Source organism: Lissotriton vulgaris, chromosome 5 (genome assembly GCF_964263255.1).
Source record: "Lissotriton vulgaris chromosome 5, aLisVul1.2, whole genome shotgun sequence".
Classification (NCBI taxonomy): domain Eukaryota; kingdom Metazoa; phylum Chordata; class Amphibia; order Caudata; family Salamandridae; genus Lissotriton; species Lissotriton vulgaris.
The window spans coordinates 1904923467-1904936469 of record NC_141693.1 but is presented as its reverse complement, the minus strand read 5'-3'; positions in this window follow the sequence as shown (position 1 = coordinate 1904936469).

The window sequence follows — 13003 nt, the reverse complement described above, 5'->3', positions numbered from 1 at the left end:
CAGTGTCCTTGCCTGCGCTGTAGCCTCATGAACAGTTTGACAAATGTCTTTGCCTCATTTCAAGTTTTTGCAGAACAAAATGCAGGTGAACAAAAATGTTTGTGTTGTATCTTGATTGGTTAATGTTGAAACAGAATGCACATTTAAAAAATAAATTAATCACTGGAGAAGATGAAGGGGCAGTCACACCACAGAGCAAGATGGTGGCTTTTTAGGGAAGCTCTAAGGCGGTCTCCAATAGGTGATCCAGTTTCAGTTTATATGGGGGAGTGAAAATCTACACAGCACCCCAGCACTTGAAGAGGGGGCCCCCGGGCTCCTACAACTTAAGCTCTCCATGAAACCTGGCCCACAACCAGCAGAGCAGAATCGAAGAGGAATGGCTCTGAGTGACACCCTCGGGGAAAGAAATATTGGCATCAGCATGAGTGAGACTCCTGGACACTCCCGCGGGTGCAAGGGAAGATTGAAAAACAGCAGCTACAGCCGCAGAGAAAGGAACAGGCGTGCTACTGGCCGCCACCTCTACTCATGCTTTAATCGCGCATTCCCAACACTCAGCGTCTCCGCTGTTTCGGCGCGTTACTGTCAGGTGTAGGCTTTCAAGCGTAATTGACCGCATTATAAAACAGACAAGAAGTGTTCACAATGTTCGAACACATCGTCGCTGTGGGTGTTTCGGCGGGACGAGGGCTGTGGATGGGCGCCGGCTGCTTTATTACGAACGGTAAGGTTGGTCACATAATCTGTAACATGTTCATTCCCTCTGTTAGGATTACCTGCAGTAGTAGTCCCTAATCAATGGTCTTCTTTGTACTAATTCTTTATAAGGCTATGTCTCTCTCCTAGACTAAGGGAGCTCCTACCTAATATTCAATTTCCACCAAGGGAATTCCCTCTTCACAATAAGTTTTCCTACACTTTGGAACCTTTCATATTGACAATTACTTTTATCTATCACATTAAATAAGCCTCTTCACCATTGTTCTTTAATATTGTTTACACATATGGACAAACGTTATGGGGCAGATTATACTTTCATTGCTCCACATTCCTAACAATAGACAGTGGTACCCTCCTTGAGCTAATATTTCTAAATATGTACACCTAGGTCACATATACTTTTGGAAATTTACGTAGAAATGCAGTTCTATGTTCCTTATTAGTTGTGCCTAACTATAAGACAGCATTTTACCCACCTGCTTTCCATTTGGCAGGCCTACTGGAACACAGTGCCCACACCCTCCTCCCTTGGACTAATAGGACCACCTGTCCACTTCTATTCCTGCAAATTACTCAGGTAAACACCATGTTAAATACTTCATCTCTTCTCTCTCCCTCATGTTTAAAATGTTTGCAAACCCCTCACCCTCCGAATTACAATGCCCTCACATAGGGGATGACCCTGCTCTCCTTCTTAATGTTTTTCAGTATACGTTTTGAGTCAGACACAAATTAAGGTCGCAAGAACGTTCTTACTGCTCAGGAACCCTGTAAAGCACTGTCTTCATCGTCCATTAACATGCTTACAGTAAGTAGATTGATGCAAAGGATTCTTAGACTTAATCATAGGGTACCCAACGCCCCCCTCCGCCAACCCCCCCCCCTCTTCCCAACCGCTAACTGTATTATTCCATCGCAAGGTCATAATAAAGCACTGCTAACCTTGCCGCCAAACAATAAAACGATAAACCTTAAGACTGTTATTTCTCACTTTCCTGTTTCCGTGAAGGTCTAACCCTGACTGTTCGACATTGGAATGAAATAATATATATTCCAGCTCGCACATCAGGATTACAGTGTCCGGGAAGGCGCCCCTTGGACCCCCGTTCCTCTTACATTCTCTTTAAAAGCGACGTACCACAAATTTAAAGGTAAATGAATGTTGGGTTTTGTGTAACAATGGTATTCAAAGTTAGTGGCCTCTTTATCCAGGGGCTTAGTTGGATCCCGAGTCTGCATCAGTGGCCATTAACAATAATAAGCTTCTAATATATAATTAGCCCACTCTCTATTCGGATCTCTCTCTTGATGTGCTTTCTCTACTCCTCTCTGTTTTCCCAGTCCTCGCCTGTGTCATATGTACAAAGGCTTAGCATATACCTTATGCCTTATGTACATGCTCATCAATTGCTCAATGGAATCGCTTGCTTCAAATGTAAATAGCCCAAGGAATCTCTCCTTGTAATTGTAAATAATGGTTATATATTTGTACATATCCCTGCGTTTATATGTAACCCCCTGCTCATAGATTTTTTGTGGGCTGACACCTAGAGATCAATGTATGCACAAGCTCCATGTCTATCGTTGCAGTGTTTTTAAACTGTTTGTTATTGTATATGCTGTTAGAATGGGTGTTGATTTTTGTACATAAAAAATTGATTGAATGTATGTTTTTACCGACAGCCCTGAAGAAGTCCCAGCTTGGGACGAAACGCGTCGGCTGTATGTTTTACTGCAAACTGAAAATAAAGATTATCAGAAGACTATCAACATCTCTTTGAGAAATAATTCTTCATTGTGCCTAATACCATTTGCACTTATTGTCTTGTTTTTTGTGGTGCACCTTTGCGGTTGTTTTATTTGCACTGAAATTCCCTAGGGAATAGGCATAGTAATGATGGGTGCCATCCAGTGTGCACACAATTCCCTTCATTAACTTAAGGGCCATAGAATATTACGGGGAGAAAGGTAGTCAGGTGCTGACATTAGGAAGGGTCCATCATTATATTTTGTACCTTACTTCAGTTCACCCTCATTAGCACTGACACACCCCATATCTAGATCATATATTCATATCTTTGTTCCAGTGAGACTTCTGTAAAAAAGGTTGTCTCAAGCATGACCAGCTTTAAAGATAGACGCCAGGAGCTTGCCCAGGATTTATTCACACCTGGGGCCAAAACAATTGGCACAACAATTCCTAAGGAAGATGGCCTTAAAGCCAAATTCAAAAAATTGGAAAAATTAAAGATGAATGAGATGTCCCGCTGGTGGGATGGCACCACCTTGGGAAAATACTTAGAGAATGAGAAAATCCCACGTGGGTTGAGGATACTTATCTTCCCCACGTTTGAAGACTTAGATACTGACCAACTGGAAGACTGGGAAAATAACTTACGTAACGCCTCTTTCACAATGATGCGCATCCTAATTAGAAATGCTGAAAAGAAGGGAGCAAAAGCTCAGCAAGAAATAGAAGAACTGGAAAAGGAGATAGCACAATCTGAATTAAAAGATGTGATAAAGAAAAATTATGCTATACTAGACGGGGTGCTAGAAAAACATCAGATCTACTTAAGAGACAAAAAACTGAGGAAAATCAAGAGGGACGACAAGGACTATAGTGATGGGAGGGTATACACTTTTTCTAAAAAATACGACAAGGTGAAAGTTCAGGGAGAGGGCAAAAGACAGAGAGTTGAGACTCCCGAATTGAGTTCCGCAAGCAGCATCACATCACTCTCCTCAGCCGCAAGTTCGGTTTCTATAACTGAACCTATAAGTTCTAATGCAACTGACATAAGGCCCAATAATTTTTTATTGGAGATGGAGAGGTGGAGGCTCGGGGCACGACCTGTACATAAAGAACCTCCAAGACAAGAAGGGGAGGGAGGAACTGGCAGAAACGCAAACAGAAACTCGAAAAAACCAAATCTAGAATCAATGGAGAGAATAACAAGATCCAAAAAGAAGGGGAATCCGCAACAATAGCTAGAACAGAGAATGATAACATAGTAAGATCCATTGTTGTAAACATATCAAAGAGAGAACTAAAGCAAGATGAAATTTCTGTCCTCAATAAGGGTTTAGGATTTTGCCCCAACCAAACGGGTGGCGATGTGGATTTGTTTGTTGATCTAATGAAATTTGTTCGTATGGTTAAACTGAAAGATCACTTTGCACGTAATCCAACTAATCATGTTAACTTGAACAATGTCAATAATGTCACGGATTATACTGTTAATGAAATAAACACCATTCAAGCAATGATATCTGTGGAACTCGATACATCTATTGACATTGAAAATGTGAGAGATGAATTGAATATTGTTGAAGATGTATATATTGAAAGTGGATTAAAACCAAGATCCAAATTCATCCCCACAGGCACTCATCCAAACATTGAAATTTTTCGCGAAAAAGTCAGTCAATCATTCTACCAAATGCTTGAAAATCCCAAACGTGTTCCTCCTTCCAAATACAATCTCACACGCATTGAGTCTGAAGCCCTAAAAAGACTCCAGTCAGACGATAATATCGTTATCCGAGAGGCGGATAAAGGGGGAAACGTGATTGTCATGAACAAAGAAGATTATATGAATGAAATTTCCCGTCAACTTTCTGATTCCACCTGTTACACCAGACTCAGTTATAACCCCCATAGAGGCACTCACATCCCATATAAATATGAGACTTGCAGAATGGCGAGAGATAGGCTTACTTAGTGTTGAGGAGTGTCAATACCTCACAGTAACGACCCCTTCTTTTCCTTGTATTTATATACTCCCCAAAATTCACAAGGGAGGCCCCTTCCCGCCAGGCCGCCCTATTATTTCCGGGGTCAATTCGCCCACGGAAAGACTATCAGAGTATGTGGACACCTTCATCCAGCCCATGGTACAAAATCTTCCGGCCTACTTGAGGGACACCAAAGACATACTGGGCAAACTGGAGGGTTTCACTTGGACAGATACCCTTCACTTCGTCACCCTCGATGTAGTTGGGCTTTACACCTGTATTAAAAAGGAATTTGGGATAAGGGCCCTGGAAACATTTCTGGAAAAAAGATCAGCAGACCACATGTTACATAATGGTGTCCTTCTTGAGATGACAGAAATCATACTGTCAAAAAACTTCTTCTTGCATGACTCGACATGGTACCACCAAACGCAAGGGACTGCAATGGGTTCCAAATTTGCTCCCGCTTACGCCGGCCTTTTCATGGGCTGGTTTGAGCGGGAGCATGCATGGGGTCGCCACGCTGCCAAATGGATGAACAATATAATTTTCTGGGGTAGGTACATTGATGATGTGATAGTGATCTGGGATGGACCTACCCCGGATCTTTTGGATTATTTTGGCTACCTCAATGATAATCCGTTCAATGTCCGCTTCACGTTGACACACAATCAGAAAGCAATCGACTTTCTCGATGTCAAACTCTTTGTAGAGAATAACAAGATCCAAAGCTGCACTCATCGCAAGGCGACTGCCTGCAATAGTATTTTACACTATGAGAGCGCACATCCCCGACATGTAATCGAGAACATCCCTTATGGGGAAATGATCCGGATGCGCCGCAATTGCAGCACGGAGGATTCTTTCCTACACAATATTCAAGAAACTGAAAAACGGTTCCTGGAGAGGGGCTATCCCAGGAAGACCCTTGAAAAGGCCAACAAAAAAGTTCAAAATATAACAAGACAAAGTACTTTAGTACCCAAAACTAGACCAACAGATACCAGCAGACCCCTTTCATTTAACACACAGTATTCTGACCAAAGTAGCAAAGTCTTTAACATCTTAAGAAAACACTGGCATTATATTGCAGACATACCGAGCCTACAGGATTCGATCACCAGGACACCTAAAATATGCTACAGGAGAGGAAAAAACCTCCGTAACATTCTCTGCCCAAGCTATATAGAATCCAAAAGGCGGACCAACTGGCTAACTTCCCCCGCTAAAGGTTTTTTCACATGTAGTGACTGCAACATGTGTGTACTAGGTAAAAATAGAACCAAGGAATTCTGTTTTAATACCAACAAAATCTACACTATAGATCATCTGATTAATTGCAACACCAAATATGTTATCTATATCTTGGGGTGTAGCTGCAATAAGATCTATGTTGGAAGCACCAAGAGAGCCTTAAAGATCCGCATCCAGGAACACGTCCGTGCAAGACGCAATGGTGACATGAGGTATCCTATGACCTTCCATATGCAGGAATGCCATAAAGACACAGATAACATGTGGTTTATGGGCATTGACCATCAACCTATCCACCCAAGAGGAGGAGATAGGGAACTTGCACTAAGACAATGGGAGGCGGGTTGGATATGTAGACTACGATGCATAGAACTCGGTCACAATACCGAGGATGAGCTACATTATTTCCTTGATTAGCCCGCTGAATCGGATCCCCCTTATCTTTCCCGTTCATGTTCACCATACAGTTCACGCCTCTACTTATGCATTTAAAAAATTTAAGGATTACTCGTCCCTATACTTTTAAAGAAGATCAAAATAATGGACTACAAACCTGTAAAAAGCAAACTTGTAAATAGCCCTTCCCCTTTTGGAAGCAAACTTGTAAATAGCCCTTCTTGGAACAATGTTGCACTCTGCTCCCTCTCTCGCTCATCATGGCTGTTATTCCAAATGTTTTAAACAAAGAAATCTTTTACCTCTCTCTGTTTACAGTTCAGCACATTACTATGTCATTTCTGTTCCTCTGTACCTTGCTGTCCTCCGCTGCTTTCCCTCTTTACGCATTAGAGGCTCCTAATTACCCAGGTTGGATGGCTACAAAATAAGCAGGCTAAGATATACGTTCACTTTACGCGGATGAAGTTTGATATAATCTCATCCGTTTCTCCCACTTCCGGCTCATGAAAATAGGCTGGAGACAGGGACTTGGGTAAGTGTCCTTATACTGGACCCATTGCAACGCGCGCTTCACGACTTAGATATTTTCATAGCCTTAGCACCTCGATTAAGGATTAACGGGGCTTCACTGCATACGTTCGTTTTTTTCCCCTTAGGGCACCACACCATCTTAGAATCATATTCCCATATTAATATCCTCCTTAACATCACGAGCAGGAACATAGGCAAAGATGGCCGCCGCACTTTTTGCTTTTTTTTTTTTTCACTGATCTCATAATTGTAAACTTTACCTCCTTACAACTTGCCACCTTCCCTTTCCACAATAAATAAGGTTTCCCGTTCCTCCACCCTATTTAAGTCAACAAACTAGTATCACGCTCGTTCGTATCCCTCCAGTGTTTTTCAAAAATAATTTCTTGCCGGTTTTTCTCTTAATGCCTTTTTCATTTCATATGGCATTTCTACTGTGATTATACAGCAATTCCGGGCGCCTCGAAGGGCGGACATCCCCCAATACGGGCACAAGTGGATGAGGGTGTGCATACAAGCACGTTCTTTTCAGCCACTACAATATGGCCGCCACCTCTACTCATGCTTTAATCGCGCATTCCCAACACTCAGCGTTACTGTCAGGTGTAGGCTTTCAAGCGTAATTGACCGCATTATAAAACAGACAAGAAGTGTTCACAATGTTCGAACACATCGTCGCTGTGGGTGTTTCGGCGGGACGAGGGCTGTGGATGGGCGCCGGCTGCTTTATTACGAACGGTAAGGTTGGTCACATAATCTGTAACATGTTCATTCCCTCTGTTAGGATTACCTGCAGTAGTATTCCCTAATCAATGGTCTTCTTTGTACTAATTCTTTATTAGGCTATGTCTCTCTCCTAGACTAAGGGAGCTCCTACCTAATATTCAATTTCCACCAAGGGAATTCCCACTTCACAATAAGTTTTCCTACACTTTGGAACCTTTCATATTGACAATTACTTTTATCTATCACATTAAATAAGCCTCTTCACCATTGTTCTTTAATATTGTTTACACATATGGACAAACGTTATGGGGCAGATTATACTTTCATTGCTCCACATTCCTAACAATAGACAGTGGTACCCTCCTTGAGCTAATATTTCTAAATATGTACACCTAGGTCACATATACTTTTGGAAATTTACGTAGAAATGCAGTTCTATGTTCCTTATTAGTTGTGCCTAACTATAAGACAGCATTTTACCCACCTGCTTTCCATTTGGCAGGCCTACTGGAACACAGTGCCCACACCCTCCTCCCTTGGACTAATAGGACCACCTGTCCACTTCTATTCCTGCAAATTACTCAGGTAAACACCATGTTAAATACTTCATCTCTTCTCTCTCCCTCATGTTTAAAATGTTTGCAAACCCCTCACCCTCCGAATTACAATGCCCTCACATAGGGGATGACCCTGCTCTCCTTCTTAATGTTTTTCAGTATACGTTTTGAGTCAGACACAAATTAAGGTCGCAAGAACGTTCTTACTGCTCAGGAACCCTGTAAAGCACTGTCTTCATCATCCATTAACATGCTTACAGTAAGTAGATTGATGCAAAGGATTCTTAGACTTAATCATAGGGTACCCAACGCCCCCCTCCGCCAACCCCCCCCTCTTCCCAACCGCTAACTGTATTATTCCATCGCAAGGTCATAATAAAGCACTGCTAACCTTGCCGCCAAACAATATAACGATAAACCTTAAGACTGTTATTTCTCACTTTCCTGTTTCCGTGAAGGTCCAACCCTGACTGTTCGACATTGGAATGAAATAATATATATTCCGGCTCGCACATCAGGATTACAGTGTCCGGGAAGGCGCCCCTTGGACCCCCGTTCCTCTTACATTCTCTTTAAAAGCGACGTACCACAAATTTAAAGGTAAATGAATGTTGGGTTTTGTGTAACAATGGTATTCAAAGTTAGTGGCCTCTTTATCCAGGGGCTTAGTTGGATCCCGAGTCTGCATCAGTGGCCATTAACAATAATAAGCTTCTAATATATAATTAGCCCACTCTCTATTCGGATCTCTCTCTTGATGTGCTTTCTCCACTCCTCTCTGTTTTCCCAGTCCTCGCCTGTGTCATATGTACAAACAAAGGCTTAGCATATACCTTATGCCTTATGTACATGCTCATCAATTGCTCAATGGAATCGCTTGCTCCAAATGTAAATAGCCCAAGGAATCTCTCCTTGTAATTGTAAATAATGTTTATATATTTGTACATATCCCTGCGTTTATATGTAACCCCCTGCTCATAGATTTTTTGTGGGCTGACACCTAGAGATCAATGTATGCACAAGCTCCATGTCTATCGTTGCAGTGTTTTTAAACTGTTTGTTATTGTATATGCTGTTAGAATGGGTGTTGATTTTTGTACATAAAAAATTGATTGAATGTATATGTTTTTACCGACAGCCCTGAAGAAGTCCCAGCTTGGGACGAAACGCGTCGGCTGTATGTTTTACTGCAAACTGAAAATAAAGATTATCAGAAGACTATCAACATCTCTTTGAGAAATAATTCTTCATTGTGCCTAATACCATTTGCACTTATTGTCTTGTTTTTTGTGGTGCACCTTTGCGGTCGTTTTATTTGCACTGAAATTCCCTAGGGAATAGGCATAGTAATGATGGGTGCCATCCAGTGTGCACACAATTCCCTTCATTAACTTAAGGGCCATAGAATATTACGGGGAGAAAGGTAGTCAGGTGCTGACATTAGGAAGGGTCCATCATTATATTTTGTACCTTAGTTTGACAAATGTCTTTGCCTCATTTCAAGTTTTTGCAGAACAAAATGCAGGTGAACAAAAATGTTTGTGTTGTATCTTGATTGGTTAATGTTGAAACAGAATGCACATTTAAAAAATAAATTAATCACTGGAGAACATGAGGGGGCAGTCTCACCACAGAGCAAGATGGTGGCTTTTTAGGGAAGCTCTGAGGCGGTCTCCAATAGGTGATCCAGTTTCAGTTTATATGGGGGAGTGAAAATCTACACAGCACCCCAGCACTTGAAGAGGGGGCCCCCGGGCTCCTACAACTTAAGCTCTCCATGAAACCTGGCCCAAAACCAGCAGAGCAGAATCGAAGAGGAATGGCTCTGAGTGACACCCTCGGGGAAAGAAATATTGGCATCAGCATGAGTGAGACTCCTGGACACTCCCGCGGGTGCAAGGGAAGATTGAAAAACAGCAGCTACAGCCGCAGAGAGAGGAACAGGCGTGCTACTGTACTGCCGCGTTAAGGAAGTGCCCTACCAATAAAGCCCAGTTCAGTAAGACACTTCTGCAGGGAGAGCTTCCCTTGGGGTTTGAATGGAGGGAAAACTTCAGGCAACAATGCTTAAGTGCCTCTCCAAAAGGAAGAGAAGGACGGGCCACGCTCCAGTGACCACTGGGAGAGAGACTGATCAACATAGCACAGTGCAATGGACTTTATGCTTACAAAAAACTATGTGGCTTAAGAGCCCCTATAGGATCCCAATATTTCACACTCAAGCCCTCTAGAAAGATTGCTAGCGGGTGAAAAATAAATCTTCAAGAGGGGGTGATACCCCATACCGCTGGAGCAGTGTGGCTAATGATAAAATAAGCTACCTACTCAGAAGGCAAATTCATACATACCCCCGAAAGGCATGCATGATCCTCTGGAGCATAATTAACCACACAGAAAAATATTAACAGGGAGAGAAAGACAGACCTCAGCTTTACGTGAGATGTTAATGTTAATGTTAATCAGCATTTATTAAGCGCTCGTATGCCCGGAGGCTTCATTGCGCTGTAGGAAGGAACAAGGCACGACAGTCAATTAGTGGAGATGTGGTAGCTCAGTGATGTGCCTGAGAGAAGAGCCAGGTCTTCAGGGAATGTCTAAAGCTGAGGATATTGTCGCTCAGTTTTAGGTGAAGGGGAAGAGAGTTCCAGAAGGCAGCTGCAAGATGGTCAAAGCAGCTGCCTCCGAGACGCTTCCTCTTATACGGGGGAACAGTCAGGAGGGATTTATGGGTGGACCGGAGGTTGCGGGAAGGGCTGTATCTTTTAAATAAGTCTCTAATGAATAGGGGGCCAATGTCATGTAAAGACTTGAATAGGATGCACCCGGCTTTGAAGGCCATGCGTTGCTCAACCGGCTACCAGTGTAGCTGTTTCAGGCCAAGTCTGACTGATTGCCTCCTAGGGATGTTCAAAAGAAGTCTAGCTGTCTGGTTCTGAACCAGCTGGAGGCGTTTAAGCTCTCCAGTTTGGAGCCCAAGGTAGAGACTGTTGGAAAAGTCCAATCTGGACAGGACCAGGGAGATGACGATCTGTGTGAGGGCAGGTGAGGAAAAGAAACAGGCAATTTTTTTTAATTTTCTTCAACTGAAAAAAGCTGGAAGACACAACTGCTCCAACCTGTTTTTTTAGGGAGAGATCCTCACTGATAAAGATACCTAGGCTCTTGACCGAGGATGACTTAGATGGGGGGGGGGCCCATGCAGGAGGGCCAGAAGCTGGGATTCCAACTAAGTGTACTCTGTCCAGGCAAGACCAGTTCGGTCTTGCCTGGGTTAAGTTTCAAATGATTGCAGCTCATCCAACTCAGAATGTGGGACATGGTGTTTTGAAATTCTACCACAGAGTCCTTGGTGTTCAAAGGAAAGATGAGCTGAAAATCATCAGCATAGTTGAAGATGGTTACCTTTGCATTCCTGAGGGAGTATAAAATCACCAAGCTCACCAAGCGGGCCCAGAACCACCTCAAGAGGCACACAAGGTAAAGTAACAGGATTCTTTGAGGCCTCAAGTCCTCAATGAGACAAACTTACCAAGCCCACAAGTGTGACATACATAGGATGATAGGCACATGGTCCAAACAAAGACAGACTCATTAACCAGACTCCAATCTTGCAAAACTGAACTCCAGACGGAATTCCAGAAGTAGATTACTGCAGAATTCTATGGGAGGGAAAATTGTCAACATTGATGTGGCTGGGGCTAGAGGGGTAGAAGCGGAGGGGCAAAGTGACTCACTGAAGGAGATAAGTGCAACTCTGGAGGATAGGCGCACCACCTTGACTACCCAAAATTAAAAGGCTGCCGGGAATATGGAGAACCTGAAAATCAAGCTAGAAGAGAGAACAGCTGTGTGCGAGGCCTTGCACAAGGGGAAAATATGGAGGCTTTTGTGAAGGGACGCTTTGCAGTGCTGTTAGGGGTAGAGCCAGAACACATGCTGGAGTGAACACACAGGGTAGGGCCAAGGCCCTTCACCAAAGCAAATAGACCCAGAGACATAATATGAAGATACTGGAGGCCAAATTTGAACAAACAAGAACACAGATATTCTATGCACCGGACTCCTTGAAACAGAATGGGGCAACTATCCTCTTACGTTATGTTATGTTATGTTAAAGTGCATTTTTATAGCGCTCGGCTACTCTAAAAGAGTGTCCCGGCGCTTTCCACAGGCAACTTACAGTGTAAAATCAACATAACAAGTAAAAACAGACGTAGATACCTTCCATTTATTGCAGCAGATATCAAGAGAGGCAAAGAGGGCCGATATCTAATAGTAACGGCAATGTGTGCTGGGAGGAAACTTACTAAACCATCAACATATGCCCCAAACACCAGAAAGGATACCTTTGTGTATAAAAATTATGACACAAAAGAAAGCCTAGCAGAATTTGGAGAGGGGGGATTTTGACATGGTATGGGGCTTTACCAGGGATTGAACAGGGGCAAATCAAAATGCAGGGGAATTCTCCAAAACACTTATAAATAAGTTAAGAGAACTGGGTGTCTGATGTCTGGAGGGAACAACATGACACCGAGTGAGATCTCACTTCTTTCTCACATGTCCTTCGGACATACTCAAGAATGGTCTATAGTATGGTTAATACCCAGTTATGCTCTTTAATATCCATCTATTACCTGTCTTGGTTAGGAAGAATCAATACTATTACATTTATTTTACCCCATCTGATCTACCTGTTCCAACCCCTTCCGGTACTTATAAAACTAATATTCTTCACCAACCTTAGGAGTATGATAATAAAACGTATTTGGGAAGGAAGAGAGCAAGAGTTGTATATCAAAATGTATGCAGACCGGAGGTCTTGCTTTGCCCTACTAAAGATCATCACTATTGAAGGTCCTAGCACACTGGGCCTTGTGAGAATCTGAAGAAATATGGCTACACGTAGACAGTACAGTCACAATTCTCTCAATGTGGGATTTGGTGTGGAAACCCTCGTCAGATAAACCACCCATTTCCTCGATATTGCATTTATCACAGCTAAAAGTCATCAAGTTGCTATAGACATTGTGTAGAAAGCCAACCTAGAAAGTGAATATGGTAGAGGGGCCCTA